The following is a 26849-nucleotide window of genomic DNA, read 5'->3' as shown; positions in this document are numbered from 1 at the left end:
ATTTTCTCCAACTGCAGTCTAAAACCTGTATGTCCATCAATCATCCAGCTATATGCTGAATAAAGTTATGCAAATGAATATAAATATGTGACAGAATTTTGGAAAATCATCCATATGGGCGAATTTGACATCTAAAATATTTAATCATCAAATAACACGATTTACTGTGTAAATCTACTTGTTAATGATTATAAGCCAATCTCAATGCCTTAAATCACAAGAAAATTCTTGAAATATTTTTAAAACTGTACCCTCCTCTCTTAGTAGTAACTCACTAAACATGAAAATTCTAAATATTTCATGCACGCCCATATGGGTGATTTTCCAGAATCCAGTCACATATTTGTGTACTAGAATTCCATTCTTATCCTCTCAGTGGAATAAACAGTTGTGCACTAAAACTTCTTGCCCCCTTGGTCCCCCTGACCGTGTCTCCTAGATCCGCCTATGTATATAGCTATTTATGAAAGTTTTTCACTATTTGCTCACATATATTGCTGTTCTGTTATTGAATAGATTAATAAATCAGATGATCTTGATCTGATTAGATAATCTCTTTAAAGAATTTCAATAACAGAACAACAATGTATGCACATTTCGTTAGTAAATAGAATTGTGCAAATATATAGCTAGCTATAGCAAAATTCTGGCTATAGTTATACTCAAGTATATATTAGGTATGTTGAACCTGTTTACAACTTCAGGAGGTCAATTATCCTGCAAAGTGGGGTTCTGTGTACAATACTCAGTGTTACATGGACATTGCTTTTGACAGAAAATAAGTAACTAGTTATGTGAAAAACTTTCATAAATAGCTGTGTTTACATTTTAGCAACTTTGATTTTCACTAAACTTATAGTTTTGTTTAGACCAGGTATCTTTCACACAGATATAATATAAATGTCGAAAAAAACCTTACCAGAGTTTGAACCAGGGACCTCCATACCTAACACCTGCATCCTTAACAACTGAACCACTGCTACCTTGGCTGATCACCTCACTTAATTTCTGCTTTATAAATGAAATTTCTAGTTGAAATCTACTTATAATCAAACGTTTGTAATTTCATAGATCTACCAATAGAAGCACTAGATTGTTCTAGAACATTCTATGTTTTATTAGAAGTCCTTAAAAAAATGTTCACTCTATTAGAGTATTACAATAATATTATCAAAATATTGAATTAAATCATGTAATGAAATATATTTATAAGTCTGTCTTCAATAATCATCTACATAGAAAGAAGAAATGTGAGTAAAAACAAACCTCAAAGTCAGCCATAGGTTGGTTTTGGGGCCTTATAAAGTACAAAAAGAAGTGAAATCCGCCCAAAAACAGCCAAGCTGTGAAAAAATCATGTGGCCTTAAAAAACCTAGGTGAAAGAAGTTGTGAAACAAACATGGTGGCCAATACAATGGTGTTATTGATAAAAAAATTTAATAATGGCTGTGTGCATTGTTAAAATTTATTAGCATTAACATCATCGCAGCCATTTCTTGGCCGCCACCTTTAATTTCACAACCTTTTTCACCCAGGCTTTTTAAGGCTGCACCATTTTTCACAGCTTGGCTGTTTTTGTGTGGATATAATATATTTTCATAATATTATTATTATGGGATGTCATGGACTGCTCATTCAAAAACTAACCTTTGGGAATGTGGTTAGGAAAACAAATTATTCAATATAGTAAATGTAATGACTTTTAATGTCGCGGACTGTCAAAATTAGCTGTTTGTACAAAGGGATGCAGGGTGAGTTCATGGTGGCACCCCTTCTGAAATCACTTTATACAATCATCCTAAGCAATCAATCACTTGGTGCTTCAATCCGCCGTGCCACAATTTTGGCAAAATTTTGCTACAACAGACCCTAATATTATTATTATTTTGCTAATTTATTATATTCAGTATCATAAACCACAGTAGTGGTACAGCCAATAGCTAAAATCCTAATTGAACACTCACCTAAACACCACCTTAGAACACTCCTCTAACCACAAAAGAAATTTAGAAGAAGTATAGCCCCACTGGAAAATATGAAGTCAAAAGTTAAGGAACCAATAAAGTATTCTTTTTAAAAACCTGAAATATGCCTTTTTTCAGATTATTATTTCTTGAAACCCAGTATACATACACTGGAAAACACATTAAATATACATAAGATTGTTAGTCAATAAGGGTCTGAAGTCGGAGTTCTATCCAAACTCTGGGAGCCCCAGAATCCTCCTTAGTAAATGTACTAAGCCTAGAATAGCAGCTTTAACAAGTGGAGCTATGGGGTGTTTGCCAGGAAGTTCCTTTAAATACTTGACAAATTTTGAGAGAAGGATCCCAGACATCCAATCACAATAAGAATGATTTTAACAGACTTTTAAATTCCACAATCTCTGCAACTCAGTACATAGTTCATGATATTTCACAATCTCTTTTAATAATGTTGGTGTCAACAGGAACAGCTAAAACAGCAGAACAAGTGTTATCATCAGAGGTGGATCCAGGAGCTGGCAAGGGGAGGGGCACAAACAAGGTGAGTTGTAGGTGGTTGGGGAGAGCCAGATTCTCTAGTTTAGTGCTGCATTTTTGAAGCAGCAAATAATCACCTCTTAGTAGTGTCTTACTGTTGATTTTTCCGTTTTGGTCTTTTCAGAGTCTTAAAAGCTGTTTAAAAGGCTCTAAATGTCTTAAACAACAGCAACACGACAATTATTTTTAAAAGCGCATAGCATGCACGAAGATGTGGATGGCTGGTTTACAGTTAGTTTCACTTTGGTTCGCTTTGGTTTCAGGTGAATTGTAATAAATTGTGCATGTTTTCCTGAGTTGATAAACTGATCTTGGCCTGATATAAAGTTTTATATTAGTAGCTATTTTAATCAGAAGCTTGGCTGGCTCCTCCACAAGGTGGGGGGAATTTGCCCCAAATGCCCCATCCTGGATCTGCCATTGATCATTAAGCACATCTATTATCTGGATGGTGAGCAGGAATGTGATGATCCATATGGATATCAAAGTCTCATTATCAATCTTTACTTCACTGGCCTAAACTACACATTGTGGAACATACAACCATGGCTTATCACAAATGTTGATATCTAAGTGGGCATACATATTTTTGTGCAAGAGTGAAGCAATAGAGTTATGACTTTTAAGGTACTCAGTGCAGCAAGCATAGGGCATGCACTCAGATTGTTTCAGGAGCACTATATGGCATGTATATTACAGTATCTATGATGGCACATCCTGCAGGAAGGCTCCTGAATTAATTATTTTTTACTATAGTTGGCTTACTTTTATAAATCCATTTATGGATGGCTAACATGATAATAAAAGGTGATGGTGGTGCTTGATATTACTCAGTAGTAAACATGTATATCAAGTCAGTCATCATAAACATCAGCTGTTAAGTTGTCAGCTAATATTATCAGAGTTAGCAAACACCAGTGTATTGTTTCCTTACTATTGAATGTACTTTGTACTATACAGCTTTGATATATCCAATTATAGGCAGTGTATAACATACTGTGGTCAGCAGTAGTATGGCTTCTAACATACATGTAACTACTGTATGTATGTGATCACAATAAGTCAAGTGCGCAGTGATACACAACAACACTACTGCTCTGGTATGAACTTAGTAACTATGGTTGAAACATAGATAATGGTATAAGGTTAAAGGTTTCCAGATAAACATGTTAAATGGATACTTATCAACACATTGGTTTCTCTTATCAATGGCAAACTGAACCTATAAGAAGCTAATTTGCTTCAAAGTGGATGTTAACATTGCAATATGCATTTAAAAATAAGTCATGGACACAAAGAAAGACTTACTATGTAAGGCTATGTAATTTTTATCCCCAAAAAATATTTAGAGTTTGCTGTAGATCTGTGGAAAAAAATAAGATGAACAAAATTAATGGCTCAAAATGGCAGATTTCAGTTCTTACTTTTATCAGGTCCTTTTGACTTCATATTTGTTAGTGGACCTAAATTAACTTCTAAGGCTTCTTTTGAGGTTGGGAGATGTTTCTAAGGTGGTGTTTAGGTATATGTTCTATTAGGATTTTGGAAAGAACATCTTATTATGAACCACTACCATAAACGGTGGTTCATGATTACATCAGCTATATACAGTACCACAGCTTGTATATAAGAGCTCTTGTGTCAATTAGTAACATGAAGTCACATATATAAGATATACACACTGAATTTGTATAATGTAGTTAGTGTATATATATAGTTTAACTAAAGTGCATTTCCAGTAAGTGCAATAGCAAGAAATGCAATATAACTAGTGTAAAAATAAATTTAAAAATTAAAACGTGGGACGAATAGAGATTGCTCAAAAAAGTAAAGAAACAAGAGTCAAACAAGCCAGCATGTTAAATACACAGAGATCTCTATTTGGACTCAGTGGATATGGTAGAAACTAAGGAAAAACTCCATAAATCAGGTACTGAGAATGCTTCTATACAAATGTTAATTTGAGTCCAAATAGAGATCTCTGTGTGTGTTTAACATGCTGGCTTGTTTGATTCTTGTTTCTTTACTTTTTCAGCGATCTGTATTCCCATGTTTTAATTATTAAAATTATTTTTACTCTACTTTTTATAAATCCATTGATGGATGGCTAATTCATGTATAGTAGCTGTTAAGTAGTAAGCTAGTATTATCAGAGTTAGCAAACACCAGTGTATTGCTTCATTACTATTGACTGTACTTTGTACTATACAGCTTTGACATCTCCAACTATAGGCAGTGTATAGCATGCTGTGGTCAGCAATAGTATGGCTTCTCGTTTGTGCAGCTTTGTGATCACAATAAGTCAAACACAGCAGTGGTACACTGCTCTGGTATGAACTTAGTATACTGCGGTTAAATATAGGTAATGATATAAGGTTTCCAAATGAACTTTTCAACATAAATAGATTGGATACTTATTAATACAATTAACACATTGGTTACCCTTGTAGAAACTAAGTCAGAACATCAAATCAATGGCAAAGTGAACCTACAAGAAGCAAATTTGTTTGAGAATGGATGTTATTATTGTAATGTGCATTTAAAAATAGGTCATGGACATGAAGAAATACTTAACATGAAAAGCTATGTAATTTTTATCCCCAAAAAGTACTCAGAGTTAGCTGTATATAGGCCTGTGGAAAAATAGTAATAAGATGAACAAAATGGCTCAAAATGGCAGATTTCAGTTTCTTTTTAAAAGTACTTTTATCAGATCCTTTTGACTTCATATTTGTTAGTGGACCTGAGTTAACTTCTAAGGCTTCTTTTGAAGTTGGGAGAGGTTTCTAAGGTGGTGTTTAGGTATGTGCTCTATTAGGATTTTGGAAAAAATAGGTGATCTCTATTATGAACCACTACGGTGGTTCATGATTACATCAGCTACATAATATACTGTGCCACAGCTTGTATAAGAGTTCTGGGATCAATTAGTAACATGGAGTCACATATATATGGTATGCACACTGAATTTGTATCATGTAGTTAGTGTATATAGTTATTTGTATCATGTAGTTAGTGTATATAGTTTAACTAATTTAAAAGTGCATTTCCAGGTAAGTGCAATAGCAAGAAATGGAAGATCTTCGATTATAAAAGCAGTTAGTCTGACTGTACAGTGCATTAGTAGAAGTTCATTGATTCATTGTGTGGTACAAGCTTGAAATGGCACAGCAAATTGGAGTGTTTGATTTCCAAGTTGGCCAGGCCATACAGTCAATATACCTAAACCCCAGTGATGGACGGGCAAGGACAATACTACTAGACAGAGATGGCAACTACATTCTTAACTTTGTTGCTGACTGTACCAAGAAGGTGGTAAGCTTAAGTGTAAAGGTCAATGACAAATTTAGTGATGGAGTCACTCTTGAAGTTAGCACCTATGACTTTGCACCGCAAAAGAAAGTCACTGTTGATTTGATTGCCACTGAAGAAAGTTTTCTCATTTTGACTGACGGTCAACAAATCTATGATTACAAACACAAGCTGCCAATTACTTCACTTCGGACAGTTCGTTTTGACTGGGTTGATAAAACTGGAGTACCACCTGAACTGCAACAACTTGCAGTGAAGTTTGCTGCAAGTAGCCCTGCAGTCTAAGTGACTCATGAAAGAACAATCCAGAAGAATGACTGTTGTTAGGTTCAGATAATTAGTGATTGTTAATGTACCTGTGAACTCAATAGATTTAGTACTGTGTGAATGATCTACATATAATCACAATAAAAACTATGCAATTATTATACACTAATCATTATATGGTAAAATTGATGGCAGTTTGCTGATATTTGATATATTGGTAATTTATCTATACTACTGAAATACTGTACCAGGTGTTTATGCAGCAAAACTTCACTTAGTGGATACCTCTTTAGTGAGACCACTTTGTGATATAGTAACCATATCACTGATATCAGGTAGGTCGATTGGTCCCAACTAGCATAGGGCAATTGATAGTTTCACTGTATCATTCTGTGCTAAAGTTCAATGATGATTCAAAAGTTTAAATGCCAAAAATAATAAAATAGATTTTCTCTCTGTGATTGAATTTCATAGACATCCCCTTCTTTGGTACACTGAAGGTTTATGAAATTTTATCCACCAGCTCAACTAATATTTAAAATGACATTCCCAGGACACTGATGTCAGTTACTGTGTTGATGTGTAATAATGCAATGCACTTCTGCTTTATGAATGATGTAAACTGAGTTATTGAAGTTTGCATGTATGTAAATACACATTAAAAAGGAACCAGATTATTTTACTTACATGTATAAACTTAAATGGTTACTCACTGTAATTTGTAAACAGGTCACTAACTGTATATCAAAAGTTAAGTAACATACATTGAAATTGTGAAATAGAAAGAATACTGTAGCACATTAATGTGTTGTTCCATTAATATCAACAGTAAAATAATAGAAACTGCTGGACAAAGTACTGAAACCATATACAGGTGCATGATTACAATCATACAGCTAATATTTGTCAAGTTCATAGGCGCCCACTTGTATGCCGGTTTGCAAGAGAAGATCGAGATACTCTAATAGAACAGTCAATTCTAGATAGTCTAATAGAGCAGTCACAGAAGCAGTGTAGCCAGCTACTTAACTACGTATGTGTAGTTATGAATAAGGAGATAAAACTGGTGGAGGGCAGCTATTGTCAGCAGGTAGTAACCTTTTTTTTGGTCTTCAGCTTACAGCTGGCCTGGCCCCCTCACTCTTTGGCCTGCTCCACCGCCCCTTGTCAAGTTGAATTTGTATGATTATTAGTTATTGTTTTCTAGACCTAGCAGATTGAATGTTGTGTACTGAGTCTACAGGGCAGGTTAGTTCAAGTAAAGCAATACTTATTACAGCTACCCAGGGGCCCCCACTTTGACCCGGGCCCCTTAATTTCTCCTAAGCGGATTCCACAAGAGTATGGCACAGTACCATATATACCCACACACAATTATGTAATGGATTAAATGGCACTCCAATACATTAAGTTGGTCAAAGAACACACGGTCAAGTACCTACGTACAGGGGCGTAGCTAGCCAGAAGGTGATGGAGGGGCAAGCATGCCCCCACGAAACGCTCAAAATTATTCATGATTGCAAAAAGGGCTAATGACCCAATGGTGGGCTAGCCAACATACGGTGTTGTATTATTACAGCTCACACAACTAGCTACATAACTACTTCAGTACTGATTGCTTATCTTTTATCAATGATTCAATGGAGGTATATTCGTCGAGCATCATCGCACGTGCCACAACTGTACTCCAACAAATTCATCCACAGTCCGGTAGAGCTACATTAATATTTTAGTGCTAATACAAGTTACTTTACGTTAGCCACAGCTTGTGTTGCAGTCCTAGCACACTGCTGACAGGATGACATGTTCACTCACTTCACTCGGCAAAATTCAAATGCCACGTATTGCATGAAATCCCACCGGTCTTTCTTGCTAGCAGAACTTGTAAGCTTGTGACTGATCCAGGCCCGTAGCCAGGGGGTTCTGAAGAACCGCCCTCTTGGAATAGGCCAACTACACTGGCAGCACTGCCGTACAAAGATCTATTGTGATCGACTCGAGAAAATAAACTTGGTACATTTAACACTTTATGACCTCATAGGCAGTAGGTTCTTAGCGTCATCTGGTCTCCTTTGTCACTTGTAAGTTGTGACTCCTGCTGCAGCGAGGTCCTTTGAGTGGGTCACTCTTTAGATTCGAAAATGCTCTATCACATGAGTAATCTAGTCTAAATATAGAAGCGTGTCTCTAATATTTTCGTTCTGTGGATTCACGAGCGAGTTGAATGTTTTGTGTGCGCGTTCACTAGCAACCCCTGGTGGTACCGCGTAGTAGCGCACATAATTTATAGTCATTTGCGTGTCAGTTTAATATTGGTAAGCTTGTGACGGAGGTTTTTAAAAAAAAACCACTACGGTGATGGGGGGTCAAATGCCTCCCCTTGCCCCCCCTTGACTACGCCTCTGCCTACGTACATTTACATGTGTTCACGTGCGCTACTGGAGGTGTGAAAGGGACTTTCCAAGGCCCTTTCCCTAAATTTGGACAAAAGTTGATGCCCGCTTATGCCCGGCCATCCTTGGCTACGCCAGACCCTGCTGCTCGGGACGGGGTTGACGCGCGTCTAATTTCTACCAACGGAACCAATCTCGTTATGTACAGACTTGCTCAACCACAAAATTACGTAATACAGGGAACTAGGTTGTCACGTGATCACCGCACAAGCCGTTTTGTGGTCAAGGTTCTGCGTAACAATGACGATTGAGTGACTTTTATTTAAAGGTTTGTTTACAGTGGAGTGGATATGTATAACAGGTGACCTCAAACTACCCTATATCTTGGCTTCTGCTTCATGGAAGGTATTATAAAACTCAAGTTGTGGGGCTATGCTAACTAACTGAGTAGTGAGTTAAATACTTAGAGTAATAAGTAGTCAGTATAGTGTACTGGTAGTTGTGTATGCCAAGTAGTACTTTCATTATATGGACTCTAAGTAGTGAGTAAGCCTTGAGCTAATAATGTATGGCATTGTTATCAGGTGGTTACAAATCAACCAAGCTTACCAACCAATGCCTGTAACCTTACCGGTTATCTGCACATGGGACAATATGGGATTTGAACTTTGATTAGTACAAATGCCTGCTTTGTGCTGTTGCCGTATAGTATAGGTGAAGCAACATAGCCAACCTGGCCGATAGAGGTTTTGCAAACAAGGGTGTGTCCTGGTTACTGTAGCTATATGCCATCTTCGAAGGCAAAAGAGGCACGCGTAATGCTTTAAATACCCGTAGTTGTAGGTTTATACCTATAGTAATTGTGATACAGACGAGTCTCAGTGGTAATCTCAGTGATAATGGTGAATTCTTGCTGTGTTGTAGGTTGTAAAAGACGTGGTACGGAAGGTTTCTACTTGATACCTGCTATCCGCACAACCTAGGGAGTACAAACGGAACAGCTATCAAGGAAGTAGTGTGAGGCATGGATTGCCAGTATACATAGGGAAGGTTGGACACCCACAACATCTTCTTGTGTGTGCTCTATACACTTCAGGTCAGGTTAGCTAGACATGCTTATATACTTGTTATCAGTAATTAACTAGCTAGCTATATTTGTAGGCAAGCCAGCACAACTCTATGAAACAACTGATCCTGACTGGGTGCCCACTTTATACATGGGCCATAAAATTTCTGTTCCTGACCCAGAAAGGCACAATAGGGCTGAACAACGGGCTAAAAGGAAGAGAGTTGTTTCTGATTCTGAGGATGTTGGCAATGCTAGTTCTCGGTAGCAGCAGCTAGTACAACCACCAAAACAACCGTGAATGATGGATGTCAGACAGATGATGCTTTCATGCTGGAGTACATACAGTTACAGAGGGATAATGACAGGCTAAGAAAAGAGAATGATGAGCTTAAAATGAAAGTATCACACTTAGAAAGAACTCACATATCCAGTGAGCACTTGCAACAGAGCGATCACTTACTGAAATTTTACACAGGTAGTTAACACATATTTTGCCATAATGTAGATTATAACTTTAGCCTTTACAGGTATTGCTGAGTGGTGTGTTTTTAAGGCTTTGTTTGACCTTGTATCATCAGCCTTACCTGATAACACAAGGTTATCAAAAATGTCTATATTAATCATGTTCTTCATGAAACTTCGCCTAAATTTAATGGATGAAGACCTTGCATTCCGCTTTGGGGTGCATTCATTGTAGCACTGTATCTAGATATTTTCACTAGGTATTGGATGTAATGGCTGTGAAGACTGCTCCTTTTATCAAATGGCCTGACAGAGATACTCTACGTCAAACAATGCCCACAGCATTTAGAAAGTTTTTTAAGAAGTGTGCAGCCTAAATAATAGACTGCACTGAAATTTTCATAGAGAGACCATCAGATTTACTGGCACGTGCACAAGTTTGGAGTAATTACAAGCATCACTCCACTATTAAATTCTTGATTGGAATTACTCCACAAGGAACAATTTCTCATATATCAAAATGTGTTGGTGGGCGGATGTCAGATAAAGAAATTACTGAACAATCTGGCTTAATTCAACATTTGCTTCCAGGTAAGATGTATTACCATCATTGTGCATTTTACAACACTGTTAATTATTTAGGTGATGTGATATTAGCTGACAGAGGCTTTACATGTGATGACTATGCAAAAATGGCTATGGCTGAAGTGAAAATTCCTCCCTTCACAAAGGGAAAGAAGCAACTAGAGAAAGTAGAAGTTGACTGGAGCCGAGAATTGTCTGTAGTTCGAATACACGTAGAGAGGGTGATAGGTGTTCTTAAACAAACGTACACTATATTACAAGGAACATTACCAATTAGACTAATTGTTGGTAATGAAAATGACAGTACCATTGATAAAATTGTAAGTGTATGCTGTGCATGTGTAAACTTGTGTCCATCAGTTGTTAGTCAAAATTAAAATCTAGGATTTATAGCTGAGTTGAGATTCTTTTTGGAGCCTTTACCTTTGGTAAATTGTGGCAGCTTTAGACAAGATGGACAATACCAATGGTTTTTAGGGGAGCATCTGATTCGTAGACAGTCAAAATGGAACCACTTTATAGGGAACTCTTCATTGTCACATAATACCATGCCACCAAAGCTTGGTTCTTGACAGTAACACCATAATCTTGTGATGTCTTCATCTTCACAATCCAGGTGGTCTTCATGAAGACCACCTGGATTGTGAAGATGATCAGTTGATACTGTTCTTGGTACAACATTTGCTGTGTCAGCCACTGGTCTCCTTGTGTACCACTTCCCGATGATTTCTGGGAGCATTCCATAGACAAAAAAGTCATATAGTGATTCCAGCTTTTGTTCAAAAAAATCATTGTCTGCCTTAATCCTTTCGATAATAAACCCACTTTCGCTCCACACAACAAAATCACAATATGTCACTTTACAGATAACCATTTGCATTTGAACTTGATAAAAATACGTATGTTTTCTTTTTAATTTCCATTTTCCATCATCATTTTTCTCCATATAATAGTTTGTATCAGCTGATGTATCATCTGGTAATGCATCCTTAAAACAAAATGGGCATTTGATCTCTAGCACTCCGTGCCCATCTTTGCAACATGAACACTTTACCAAACCATCAGGTGACGCACCCAAATATGGCCGGTCAGCATCAATAAACAAGCCAGCTTCAGAGCACTGAAAATTTTTGTGTTTTGTAATGGCTTGTTACTTGTAAGCATCAAAGGCAAACTTTTCATGATCACAACCCCACCTATTGTGTATGTATAAATGCAAATATAACTCATGATCAGATGACAAATTATTATAAATTTAGCTACTCACTTTGTTGCTTTTGTTGTGAACTTATGAGCTTCTGGATAGCACAATCTTTTGATTAAACTTTGGGAAGGTGAAAGTAAGCTCGTTGCAGTCACTGCTTTAAAGTTTGAGGCAGTGATCCTTCCTGCCCTGTGTATAAACCAACTCTTAGTTGATGACTGGCCCCTGGTCACTTCCTCTAATTTTGCAACTTGTTCAGCGGTCACCTACAGCATACAGTAATGACAGAATTACTATGAAAAATGGTAGCCATGCATGACAAACCTTGATAGTATCAATGGTTCTCTCACATTCAGTTAGAAGGTCATGATATTGAAGAGTCAGTGCCTCTGGATTGTACAGCTCCATCATTGCTGTAGGGTAGATTGATTGACTCAAAATAGGAATAAAATTGTCACTATATGGAGGCGAAATCTTTAGCATTCCAGGCTTTCTTTTTGAGTAACTGTTAATTCCATCATAAAAAGTGTTCAATTCAGCATCTGATGGGTCAGATATCTCTGCAGTGGAGGTCTTATTTTGAAATGATGTAGCATCTGTACTACCACTATCACATCTCTGCCTTTTACCACTTGAGGATCGAAACTTTATTTCACAAATTTTTGCTGGAGTAACCTATAATTGGAGATACAAAATGTTATACGTATTAGCAGCTGGTTATATGAATCATTTTATGCAATGTGGGAAATACACTTTCAAAACCTTTATCTATATGTACTTACACTCTTTGCTGGTGGAAGCCACATGCATCTTTGTGATGTAACTGATGCTGATCTCTGTTGTATACTGTTAGCAGCCACAAGACTGGAAATAATGGCAGTAATATGGGAACAGGCTTCTCCTAATCTATACAATTTCATAGATAACATCCTATCACATGATCCCGTCATGTTTTGCAAACATACATACCCTGCCATGCAATTACAGTGTGCTGCTAATATCTCTCCATCCTCTTCTAGTACAACCCATGGTATAAGTGGTGTGCCAGAAATCCTTTGTGAATGCATAACCTATATAATATGTGATGGTTTGAAACAGCGTAACTGGTCCATGATAATTAACTAACCTTTCCCTTTATCAAAAATCTCTTTTGTTGAGGTCCAGTATAGCTGTCTAATTTCAGCCCATGTACCCATCCAGCCCTTAGAAAACTTTCACCATCAAGCATTCCTTTCCATGCCTGCAGGTGTGCATGTTATTGTTTATTTAACCCAGGCTATAGCTGTATCAATAATTAAGTTTTCTTGAAATGAAGTGTATAGCTATACAGCACTAATAGAAGCCTACTATCAAGGTCAACTGGCTTTCATTACACTGCTGAACTCATTTATCAGCATTGAACTTATTTACACACCCTATGATGTAGTTGTACAGTATACCTAGCTCATCAATTAACATGTCTTCACCTTTTGTGTTGTGTGGCAACCATTGTACTATCTGGATATAGCTATCACTCTTTGTGCTATGACTTGAAACTTACAGGCTATAGCTTTATCTGTAGCAGTGCCTATATTTAGCTCAGCTTTTCCATGCACTAGCTATAGCTAACCAACATTAACAGCAAGCCATTATGACCGATTCATGTAGCTGATTAAAGTCAATTACTTTTAATCATACAAAATTACAGCCTTCATAAACAACTCAGCTGGTAATTTAAAAGATCTGTTTAAATAATATGCAGCTATATATTATGCATCATATTAGTAGTAGCTATATACATGACCACTAGCTGCACAATACAGCTATCTACCTTAAGTTCCTCCCTTGTGTATGGACTGGGTGTGTTAGCCATGTAATAAACCATGTCGCTCCATGTCACGCTTGGAATGTCCTGTGGATCCTCTTCCCACTCGGAGATGGAATAGGGATCAATAGCAAGGCCTGCAGAAACGACTTTACTTCCGTATCTCTCCCGTGATTCACTAGAAAGTGACATAAATTACTCTGACTTAACTTCCATTATGCGTACGGTATCTTCGAGAATGGCGTCTAGTAGCAATAGCTTTAAAATCACCGAGATGTATTACTAAGACTCGTCAGTGTCACAATTACTATAGGTAAAACCGATAACTACGTGTATTTTAACTATTACGCATGCCTCTTTTGCCTTCGAAGATGGCGTATAGCAACAGTAACCAGGACACACCCTCGATTGCAAAACCTCTGCCCACCCCCAACCGTAAGTTGCAGTTTCCTTAAGCAAGAGACCTATAGCTACCTACTATGACTGTATAACTGGGACTTGGGGAAGCTAGTGTCACTTAGTGGTGTCACGATTATGAGTTCCATGGGCATCATACCAGTTGCTTGTGAAATGTAAAAACAAAATCACGTGCACATTTCACTTGAAGAATTTCTGATGAAAATTTGTGTTCTGCCTATCATATGACAATCAGTATACTTATACATCATGTTTTGCTGGCAAAATGTTAACTACAATCCTTGCTATATAGTTCAAGATATTCGTATCACAGGTCACGTGTTTGATCATGTATTTGTTCTTATACATTTTTGCAATTAACCTGAAATATCAGTAGAAACATGATCAGTATCCCAACTTCACGGCTTGTGTTGTACTCTTGATGTTTTCCACGACCTCTATACAGCGTTCTTCACTTCGTCATTTAAAAGCACTGTTACACAGAATGTTCAGAAATTGTGACTGGTATTCATTTGATACTTGACGTCTGTTTAGTAGAACAATTGCTTGTATCCTCCCTATTGTGTTATGCATGTCAATCTTATACCGATTGTTTTATTTTGCAGAGTATTAAAACAAGATGTCACAGAATTTACCAGCTTGAGCAATCCTGATGTAAGCGTTTGTGATTTTACTATAAACCATATGCAGTCATGAACATGGTTATGTAAAAAAAGTTGTAGATGTTGATCGATCCAACTATTCTAAATGTCATTACTACCATGCAGTATTTCTTTATATAAAAGCCCGGTCTTGTATCTCCTTCTTAGCAGTACTGACACAGCCTGTAAATGTATCAGGCAGGTCCCAGTATTTATTTTCAAAGTGTGCTGGAAACTCCCTGGCTTATAATCGAGACAGGCGTTTATTTGCATGTGGCTTTTATACGAAATTTGGTATACATGTACTGTGGAATTTGTTAATCAGGATACTTGAAAATAAGGACACCTGCGTATTCTGGACACTTTGTAATGGTTAACAGTTAAACTTATCTTCACTATAATCAGTAAAAATCTTCCCAGCATAGAATGATAAAGAATTTCTTGCTCTCAAAATAATGGAGTATGTGTTGTGCATAGTAAGAGGACCATGTTCTAGATTACACATACTCCATAACAAGGAATACATCTACTCTAAGTTACATGGAACTGAATTGGGCGTCCTTAGTAGTGAGCTTGATTTAAGTGATGGTTATTTGCATTACCTATATAGGTTTGTAGTTGTAGATAAAGTAACCTCAGTGCCAGTAACTGTCTATCCAGTGCTTTTTTTTTACAAAAATTGTCAGTAGTATGATCAGAGGAGGAAGGAAACAATTTAAGGACTATTAAAAATACAAATAGTTGTTTTCTGGGACAAACTAAAACGAGTGGATGATGTGAAGTGTGATCACTTGTTTAAAGTATATGCCTAGTTAGTGTTACAATGTTACAAGCGAAACACTATTTTATAAATTTCATTTTGGAAAACTAATTATAAGTGTTTTAACAAAAGAAATGCTGACACAAAGTGCAATCTGAATACAACAACCCCTGCATGCTTGCTAGTGTTGTATTGTGACTATTGAGGTGCTTATGTGGTAAAATTCCAGATACACTATGCAATTAACGAAATAGTTTTGAGTAGGGTTTTTATAAAGTGTTACTGACCTCTGTATAATGATAATTAAAGTGGGATGGGCATCAACTAGGCTTTAAAATAAAGGAAGAAAACAACAAGACTGGAGGGACCTGTGTTGGCTCTTTAGAAAATGTAATGTTGTAAAGAAAATTGTACGTCTTTCCTCCTCACCCCATACACCAGGCACACACAGACTAACACAACGATATTTACATCATTCTTTCCTGCTGAGCCAGAAGGATGGCAAGGCCCAAACTGCCATTTGAATGGCACCTCTCAAAACCATCTTTACAGTGGCAAAGAACATTATATTTATTAATTTGTGGTCATACAGTACATGGAGATATTTGTTTATATAACTTTGGTTGTAAATATTGTTATTGTTTTATTTTATATGTAGCTACTTTCAGTTATATTAACATAAGCAGAAATGGGTGATACTAATTACAAACCAGCACTATCCTCACCCAAGGTGTATATTATGTGCTGAACCCTGGGACTAAGGACCTGCGGGATCCAACTTTTCTTGGAATTTTATACACTTCCCTGTGTTTACACGTTCAAGTCATGACATTTCATCATGCATGGTCAGACCACTTCTCATCATTACCTCACATAATATCTATGATTAAAAGTATCTTGAACAGTCTGGACTGGCTGCTCATTGGTTACCCCATGAATGCACTATCATATACCTAACTGGAGACAAACTATTTTTCCAAGAAGCGATCACTGCTGGCTATACAAGCAGTTAGGCTTGTGTGCTTCTGCATGAAGGCAAAATGTTATAAAGGTCACTATGTGGCTGGATTTGCTGGAAGTGTGAAAATCAGCATCCATCAGGCCTGTGCTAACCAGTCTTTCAGAGTGGGCACTAAATGCTAGGCATCATGTGAAGCATTGTGATGGAGAGTAAGTGGTCTGGCCATGCAAGTCTGGATGCTGGCGTGTGACTTGGAGGTACCAATAAATATTGTGAGGTATAGTTGGTCCCCACTGAGGACCCACCCAACTTTTCTGAGGACTCCTCAGTACTGCTTGTATTATGTACACTAGTAATCACTATTGTTATTTATATTCCAGGAGGTGAGAAGTCTATGTGATTGTAGGTGTGCTCATTCAACACTTCCCAGTTTTACAGTGAAGAACCTTTGGTGATGATGTCCAGATAGGGTCAAGCTTAAGGCAGCAATCAATCTGTAAAGTTGTAAATTTGTGTAACTGACAATTTGATTGTAGCCAGCTATCTACAGTACCAGTGTTGTTCTTTACTTTACATAGGTATTTGTGGAATAATCTATAATATATAGACGTGGGATTTTAGTTTGCAACACGCACTCAAATGTTGAACAATATACATCAGTATAATATTTACCACAGCAAGAATATTAACCCTCATGTCGGTATTGTAATTGCTAATGTCTCTCTATACTGATACAATATGAATCACAGATCTATAACTGACTGCAATGCTATTCAGTATTGGGGCCTGTGGCCTATTTTTGTTTGAGCCTAGGTAAATTTTGTGACTGGTGTGTAGTTCCAACACCATAACATAGATGGAATAAATACAGTTGTGTATGAATTATGTTGTGTACATGGTCAGAATTTTTATGCCCCAAGTGTTAAGGTTACACATCTGGTGAATGTGCGGATAGTACATTTGATGAAATTACCTATCTCGCCACATAAATAATTGTTTTGCAAGTCTTGCCTTTTCTATACCTCTCATGTCTTCTTTTTCATAGAAAATCTACTAGAGTCAATAGTGCCTTTCCATGCTCATCTTGTGTTAAGCTTACTCCACCTACCAATTCTCCCCTCTAAGTTGTCATAGAGTACAACAGGAAATTTTTGAGGTAATAAATTTGCATATTGAAATTCAGCAAGTTAAGAACCATTACAGCATAGCAGACCTACTTTACAACATGCAACAGGTGTAAACAAGTAATAACATCCACAACTCATTTTCTAAAGTGACAAACAGTAGGCAATTAACAAGTAATAACATCCACAACTCATTTTCTAAAGTGACAAACAGTAGGCAATTAGAATGTATACACACTTTATATATAAACTAATGGTGTGTTGTGTCTTCCCATAACCTTCAGTGTAGACAGCATGCAGTAGCTCCTTCGAACAGTAGATACCTGTACGGAATGTAAAAGAGGAGTTAAGAAACTTTTACAGTTGAGTAGGGACAGAAGCTAAAGCTTTTGGTAGGGATTACAGAAGACAATCAAATCAGCAAGGGAAGCCATCACAAACCCACAAATTGACACTTCTAGAACAGTGAAGTAAGGAATTAGATAAAAGGCAATTCAACAATGCACATAATCTTGCAGCTGTGATGGTTGGCATAAGCCCATTTTAGGCCTAAATAATGCCTAACAGTGAAGAAACTGAGCCTTAAGTTGTGTTTGGCCAAAGCCATCATTTAGTTAATGCAAATTTAAGATTTAATAACTTCTCAGAAGCATTTCAGATCACTCTGAAAGCATATTTGGGCTTGATTTTGCCTACCCAATGCAGCTAAGTAAATTTTGAGAGAGAAGTTTAGCAGGAAATGTCAATCTACATACATCATCATTGCTAACCTGTACTGAATGAACTGAACAAGTGACGGTGTTTGATTGATGATTTGATTGTCTATATGGTATATACGTTCACTAAAACTTTGTGACAATAGACTTACCTCAGTGGTATCTTGAGGACTTTATGTCACCCCAACAATACAAGCATCTCTGTGCCACTAGCACCTACAGTAATATGAAGAAGAACATTCACTACTTGTGAAAGCAGTTGCTTCTCTAAACTAAATATCACACAATATGTAGGTGATTTTGTGAACCAGACCCTCCAGTCAACATGTTGAGTTGTTGGAAACTAATGATAAACACCATAGTCCCTGTCTAAGGTAACCCGAAACACTCCTTGCAATGAGTAATGGATGTTTAATATACTATATGCTAGCTACAAACAAGAGTACAGTATATAATAGAAACCAAGAGTGTCAAACGGTGTATTAGCCTGTGATTAATGATTGCATAAAGTAACATGGATATTTCAGTAATTGTTCATTTATGTGAAATGGTAATTTGAAATGTGTACGTGGCAATGAGCCTTTGTTCGCCAGTTTTCTGTGTTATTCAACCAAGTATTCAACAGTTATTGTACAAGGAAAGTGTAGTAAGGACCCCCACCTCGCTAAAACAATGGTTGCACAAATGAGAGTGTTGCCACACCTTCAGGGATCCACTTAGCGATGCCAGAACTTTAACATTAGCCATTTCCCCTTTAATGCTATCATGTTTCCACTGGCCAAATTGTGCTAAATATGGCAACCCTTAATGAAACAATTACTAAAATATCCATGTTACTTCACGCAATCATTTATCATGGGTAATACACCCGTTCAGTACTCTTGGTTTCTATTATATACTCTCGCATCTCGCTACAAAGGACTTTGTTATAGGTTGTGAACAGATAAATCATGCAAGTATCACTCATTTACACCCGTACATTAAAGCACACCAACGTACAAATGTGACAATTCACAACCAAAGTTATAGCAGGTAGTTCCATTCATGACTGCACCAAATTAAGCAGTAAACACATGTTCCTAGGTAGCAGTAGTTTTACATCCACACACTAGGGGCTGGAAACTAGCCACCTGCTACTGAGGATGTAGTCACCATTAATTTGAAAGCAAAATCTACAACATTACATGCTGGGAAAATATTAAATACTCATAGTGAAGGGAACGTTCGATAGGTTAAAACTATTACTATAGTGTTCTTGTGATACTTTAGGATGGTCATATCGTGTACGATCAACACTTTCAATTTTTTTTATAAAACCATGTCCAAAGACTGGACATGGTCTATATTAAACAAATAATACACTTACATCAGGATTGCTCAAACTGGTGAATTCTGTTACATCTTGTTTTAATGCTCAGCAAAATAAAACAATCGGTATAAGGCACAACACAATAGGGAGGATACAAGTAATTGTTCAACTAAACAAATGCCAGGTATCGAATGAATACCAGGCATAATTTCCAAACATTCTGTGTGCAACACTGCTATTAAACGATGAAATGAAGAACATTGTACAGAGCTCATGGAAAGCGTCAAGAAGAGTACAACACAAGCTGTGAAATTTAGTCATCTGGGACACTGAACACGCTTTTACCAATTTTGCATAAATGTATAAGAACAAATACATGATCAAACACGTGACCTGTGATACGAATATCTTGAACTATATAGCAAGGATTGTAGTTAACAGTTTGCCAGCAAAACATGATGTATAAGTATACTGATTGTCATATGATAGGCAGAACACAATTTTCATCAGAAATTCTTCAAGTGAAATGTGCACGTGATTTTGTTTTTACATTTCACAAGCAACTGGTAAATGCCCATGGAACTCATGACCCTGACACCACTAAGTGACACTAGCTTCCCCAAGTCCCAGTTATACAGTCATAGTAGGTAGGTCTCTTGCTCAAGGAAACTGCAATTTACAGTTGGAGTGGGGGGGGGGGGGGGGGGGGGGGGGATAGAACCTGGAACCTGCAATTACCAAGCCAATGTTCTAATCGGCCAGGTTGGCTATGTTGCTTCACCTATACTATACGGCAACAGCACAAAGCAGGCATTTGTACTAATTCCCAATATTGTCCCATGTGCAGATAACCGGTAAGGTTACAGGCATTGGTTGGTAAGCTTGGTTGATTTGTAACCACCTGATAACAATGCCATACATTATTAGCTCAAGGCTCACTCACTACTTAGAGTCCATGTAATGAAAGTACTACCATGGTGTGTGCTCTAATATCTATGGTACTACTTGGCATACACAACTACCAGTACACTATACTGACTACTTATTACTCTAAGTATTTAACTCACTACTCAGTTAGTTAGCATAGCCACACAACTTGAGTTTTATAATACCTTCCATGAAGCAGAAGTCTTTAAATAAAGGTCACTCAATCGTCATTGTTACGCAGAAACTTGTTGACCACAAAACGGCTTGTGCGGTGACCACGTGACAACCCAGTTTCCTGTAATTTTGTGGTTGAGCACGAGATCAGAGACGAAAAATATGTACAGACTTGCTCAACAACAAAATTACGTAATACAGGAAACTGGGTTGTCACGTGATCACCGCACAAGCCGTTTTGTGGTAAAGACTTCTGCTTCATGGAAGGTATTATAAAACTCAAGTTGTGAGGCTATGCTAACTAACTGAGTAGTGAGTTAAATACTGAAACGAGATTGAATTTCTACTGGTATGGCACGTGTATCATAGTAAAGTGGTATCAAATACAGAAATGGCGCATCACCTTTACCTACTTTGCGAAAGGGTGTAACTGTAAGTTTTAATAATATCGCTTTCGTATGTGTGTATAAATAAGGCGTTTCAGCCCTTCTCTTGACTTAACATGAGTGAATTTATTAGAGTTAGCCGTTAGGTGCACATGTTATGCACCTATCAATGTCATGCCCCACCTAGTTATCCCAGGTCGGACAGAAGTGGGGATTTATTGAGGATTTACAAAAGCCAGACGACAAATTCCCCCACCCCTGGGGACAACTTCGAGTTATATTAGGCCACTCCAAATAAATTCTGTTTCCCATCCTGGACTCAGGCATATTTGCATGCGGGCAGGCGGTCCATTTCCATTATTTCATTATTAAGGTTGGCAGCTTTTCAAGCCATTGTTTGCCTTGTGCAACCATAAAAAGCTGTATAAAAGCATGCTTATAAGCTTGTTCTTTCCTTTTTCAGTTACAAAAATAACTCAAACGTGAAGTGTGTGCCAACTTGATAGCACTGCTGACACCGTTTCGAGATGGCTTTTACTGAGCCTGTCAGTATGCAAGAATAACCGGAAAATAATGGAAGAATACAGAATAATGGAAGTTTTAGAGCTGACAGTAATCAGATGCGGGCGGTAGATGGGAAACAGAATTTATTTGGAGTGGCCTTATCCTTGGGAATCACTAACATTCTAACAACATAATTTATTTGCGTTGCAAATGCCCCTACCTTGGGGACGAGTTAGGGTGACCATCTGCTCCCCGACCTGGAGTAGGTGGGGCGTGACATTGATAGGTGTATTAGTGTAAGAGAGAAGACGGTTGCTACTTCAAGAGGTAGTCACTACCAATAGTCCTGTAGAACCATCTGCGACCGGGATCAAAATCAAATCAAGCGATCAAGAGTTAAATTTAGTGATGTGCAATAATATCGATAGTGTGATAATCGTGTCACAGTGGTTCATTATCGTGATATGATAATAGCTTGTGATTATCGTGAGCACCAATATTAGACATTCTTACCTCCCCGGAATTACTCGAACAATTAAAGCATTCATTTGTTTATTCAATTATGTATTTTAATTGCTTTCTGAAATTGAACTTTGCTATATTTTGGCATGACATATATGCATTTAGGTATATAGGATGTGCCTTTATCCGTATTCATAGAAAATAAGTAAAATTAGTGCTACATTATGCATCTTATCATTTGGATTTACTATCGTGATAACTATCGTATCGTGATGCAATTATCGTGATTAATCGATATAGTTACAAATTATCGCACATCACTAGTTAAATTTGGAGTGAATCAAGCGATCAAGATGTCCTAGAAAGTGGTGATTAAACTAGCCAGCAAATAAAACAAGAATTTACGACGATATGCGCTAAATTACCAAGCAATCAAGGATATTTTAAGGCAATCAAAAACCTTGATCCTGGTTGCAGATGGTTCTATAGGACTATTGGTAGTGACCACCCCTTGTACTTTATACTGTTGTATGTATTACAGTCAGAAGAACTGAAGTAAGTTTTCTAAGATTATGGTCAAGTTTTGGCAACTGTTAAAATTCGCCTTGCCTGGTGTAACTGGAAGAAATCAGTTTATTGTTTATACTATGAGGTCTTCACTGCACGAGGTTATCCTACATTGTTATTTATCAAGGTCTCATTGTGGTCTATGACTGCTGCTGCTGATGGAACCATATCGCAGAAGTCTGTATTATGTTGCTATAGTCGTGAGTCTTGACTGCCTGCATACTGACTAGCATTCTTCTAAATGACTGAATTTATATAGAGCAACTAATGTGGAGTTGGATGGCTGTGTCTTTGGAAGTCCCAGGAACTTCGACTACCGGTGGAAGATAAACACAAGTGAATATTTGCTGTGTGCTGACCGGCAATGGTTTAAATGACTGGATTTGTGTTATATAATCAGGCTTGTTTTACTGTATGTAATATTTTTGGTGTCCCAATAGTTTCACATAGCCAGATCATTTTATTTTACAGATCAATTGCTAGTAATGGTACTAATCACCACTGTCTAGATTATGACAATACCCTGTTATGAAGATGTCAGTCCTGGTTTTCCAGGTAAATTTATGTGCAATGAGATTTTGTAGAACCTCTTCTTTTTGACTGGTAAATGTGCAATAGTGCATGCTGAACTTGTCACTAAGATCTCTTTTCAGATTGAAAGTGTTGTAAATTTTTGCACCCTTACACACACACACACACACACACACACACACACACACACACACACACACACACACACACACACACACACACACACACACACACACACACACACACACACACACACACACACGCACACACGCACGCTGCACAATATACATATACACTGCACAATACACACACAGTGCACACCACACCACACACACACACACCACACCACACCACACCACACCACACCACACCACACACACACACACAAGTACAATATACACACAGTTATACATGCGTACACAACATATTACTTGTGCAAACTTCATATTGGTCGTACGTACTAGTATATTGTTACTCTTAAATCCAGGTATGTGACCCAGAGTGGAGTAGGAAGTGGATTTTCTCCTAGGCTAGATGAAATGCCACCAGCTGGATGACATGCAGAGGATTTTCAATGTTGCTCAAAGAAATCAGGGGACCAAAAGTAAAAGTGGGGCCCCCCTACTTAGCTGGCTTATATTTGTGATCAGGTCTCTACGAGTATTTCTATCACATAAGTGGATAGTGTGTGAAGCACAAAGCATACTCATTCTAGGGGGGTCTGAGGGAATGCCCCCCCCTGGCAGCACTAAGGATTGATGTCCCCTGAAGCAGACAATCGCAGATATAACATTAAGAAGAAAAGTCTATAATCATTATTGTATATTATTTTGTCAACATGGGACAGTGGTTTATTTTTAAAAGTGCACTTTGTGAAATATTGAATTGTATTGCTGCGTGTTAGCCACTGTTTACTTGCGTGACATGTGATATGAGTAATTGAATTAATTGCTAGATACCAGGCCATGGCTATTGCTGCATGTATCAACTAGCCATTGTGTTTAGTTACATGACACGAGATATGAGCAATTAATTGTTAGCTGTCTGGCTTTCCTGCGCATGAGCACCATTAACTTTATTCACCCCCATGTGCACATTGGTGACAATCTCTACATGAGTAAAGGAAAATCACGATACCACATGGATGGTGCTAAATGGAATTATCCTGAAAACCCTCTCCCTAGGGAAGTTACTTTCTTCACGCTTTCACAGTACGTTTATATGAGTATAATGAGTACTGGGATTATGTCCACGTCATGTCTTTAAAAGTTATTTTTTAGATTAGGCACTCAGGCCTGCCAACTCTCATGGTTTTACTACCCTGCTCAAGGGCAGCAGATCGAATCTCACGGTTTTTGAGAAAAGTCGAGACCTTTTTTTTTTTTTTTTTTTTTTTTTGGTCTCAGCATAGCATCTACTAGTTTTTTTTTACTACACACTGCAATACTACAATAAAGGTACAGAAATCACAAGATTTTTTTACTTTCCAGGTTGGCAGGCCTGGGCACTTGGTAAGCAAAATCCACTGTACAAGAAATCCAGTACTAGAAAACTCCTGTGCCAGTATTAATCCACAAAAAGACAGTTACGTTCAATGATATTTTATGGCGATAACACTAACATAAGCCGAGATATCAGCATATTTTCGCGGTTGCGACAAGAAAACAACGTAATTACAATTCCGGCGCCCGCTGTACTGTATATGTGACTGGGCCTGCGAAAATAGGGCACGTGGGCACATGATTTTTGCCTACTTTTTCAAACTTTCATTACTCAACTATTTGTATCATTACGCTATGGCAATGCAATTTTCAGCTCTCAGTAAGCATTTAATTGGCTTTATGATCCAAGTTACAGAATGGAAATATTCTGTTCCAGTACTGATATATGACCTGTAAAGTGACGGAGTGTAGTTTGTACCCACATGCCCTATTTTCGCAAGTCCAGTCACATAATTATTTCCATTGAGAATGATAGCATAATTCAGGGCTAAAATTGCAAAACCGTCCCTACATGTAAATAAATCACAGTAGTAGCCACGCATGTTTTAATTGAGGCATGCGCTTTGCAGTTTCTTGGCCATGGCCACGCGCCTCGATAAAACTCCACATTTCAACACTGATTTGCAACAGTTCTATCAACTTTTTAAACTATTCTGCTAGATTTATTGTAAGGGCAAAGATTATGTCCTACTTCGCATTGACAGAGAATGCATTGGTGAACGTATCTTTCAATAATAGTGTACAAGTTTGCGATACAAGATCGAACTTTTAAAACTGATTCAAAGCCAATATGTCCCATTCAATTTATTGGCCAGTTTAGCAATAGTGAGCTTATGTTGAGGGTTGTAGTGTTTAAAAATGTACACATGACATCACATTTGCTAGGAGAAGACAAGTTATTTGATAATTGTTCATGGTTTGCTGGGACTGTGTTTCTGATTCATAAGTACAATGCTGTCACTGTCTTCACAAAAGTTATGGAGACTAATAACACAGTAGTCGAACAAAGTGATACTAGACCTATTCCTTTAAGTGTGTGTCCCTGCTCAAAGCTTGATAACACAAGCAATTGTTTGTCACCTAATTTAGGTGCAATTAGCCCTGGAAATACCTTATCAATTGAACTGATGGTGTCAGAACAATGGCTGAAGCAACAGAGCCTTATCTGTGTGGTTGAAAATGCTACTGATAATGATACTTGTGATATCGATGTTACTGATGCTTCACAGTTACAACAATAATATTATAATGGACATTGTATTGAGTACAAGTACACTCTATGGCCACGTAATCAAAGTGCTAAATTCTGTAAATTTTTCTTGGCTCGAGTGGTATGCCAGAAATGTTCTATGTGGATATGAAGGATTACCCAATTGGATTTATTATACACAAGAACAGACACTCCTGTCACTGTCAGCCCGCTATTCATCACTTCTTGGAACCTGGATGATGAAACTATACAATGCCCAGCCCACAGCTGGGTAATTGCTACAAACGACTCATCCTATGAAGCTTCTCCCTATTGTCCATCTGATTGCTGTAAACCAGAGTCATCTCATCTAAACCTGTGCACTCCTGACTCACTGTGTGATTTTAACATGTCTGATATGCTGTGCGGGAGATGTCAGTGCTGTATTTGGCTCATCATGGTACATGGAATGTTCCAATGTTTATTTATTAATCATAACACCTTTAGCAATAGCTGGTATTGGTTTGGTGTTAGTACTTTTCATTTTCAACCTCACTGTTATCAATGGTACAATCAACACATTTATTTTCTATGTAAACATTCTCAATATCAACATTCCAAGTTGTAACCATGGACAGCTTGCATGGTAATTTCATTATTCAACCTTGGCTTGGGTATCACCCTACAGTGGAATGGATGACTATGCAAAGGCATGGTTACAATTGGTGTTTCCTTCTTACATGCTGGCAATTGCTTTCTTGCTTATTATAATTAGTTGGTATTCCATTAGGAGTACAGAGGTTAACAGCACAAAGAGCACTATCAGTATTGGCCACACTTTTTCTGTTGTCTCATACTAAGGTACTGCAAACAGTGTGCACAGTTTTGTTTTCTTTCTCATAATACTACAATGTCTTATTATGTGTGGTCTGTGCATACTGTTACTCCACTATTTGGATTAAAATTCATACTGATATTTGTTGTCCATACTGATATTTGTTGTCCATACTGCATGACATTTGTTGTCCGTCTGCCATTCAATTGGGTACTGCTGTGCACA

At 37.6% G+C, this 26849-nt stretch overlaps 2 long non-coding RNA genes and 1 pseudogene across 7 annotated transcripts; 2 read left to right on the top strand and 1 right to left on the bottom strand.

The window, feature by feature from the left end:
• The first annotated feature begins 8532 nt into the window (after nucleotides 1-8532).
• On the top strand, nucleotides 8533-11033 carry LOC136263251 (uncharacterized; annotated as a pseudogene).
• Nucleotides 11034-17568: 6535 nt separating this feature from the next.
• Nucleotides 17569-20757, bottom strand: LOC136249958 (uncharacterized). Its single transcript, XR_010698406.1, has 4 exons — nucleotides 20615-20757; nucleotides 18391-18454; nucleotides 18293-18344; nucleotides 17569-17845 (listed from the first exon to the last, which is right to left on the bottom strand). It is a non-coding gene; the product is annotated as an uncharacterized lncRNA (long non-coding RNA).
• Nucleotides 20758-20852: 95 nt separating this feature from the next.
• LOC136263235 (uncharacterized) lies at nucleotides 20853-24054 on the top strand. 6 transcript variants are annotated; one of them, XR_010704516.1, is made up of 5 exons: nucleotides 20853-21080; nucleotides 22695-22767; nucleotides 22827-22903; nucleotides 23039-23122; nucleotides 23586-24054. It is a non-coding gene; the product is annotated as an uncharacterized lncRNA (long non-coding RNA). The 6 variants fall into 6 exon arrangements; XR_010704514.1 differs by having other exon boundaries at nucleotides 22827-23122; XR_010704511.1 differs by having other exon boundaries at nucleotides 22695-22903.
• Nucleotides 24055-26849: the final 2795 nt, after the last annotated feature.

The sequence above is a fragment of the Dysidea avara genome, chromosome 1 (genome assembly GCF_963678975.1).
Source record: "Dysidea avara chromosome 1, odDysAvar1.4, whole genome shotgun sequence".
Lineage (NCBI taxonomy): Eukaryota > Metazoa > Porifera > Demospongiae > Dictyoceratida > Dysideidae > Dysidea > Dysidea avara.
Note: the sequence above shows the minus strand (reverse complement) of the source record. Positions and strands in the feature narration are given on the sequence as shown.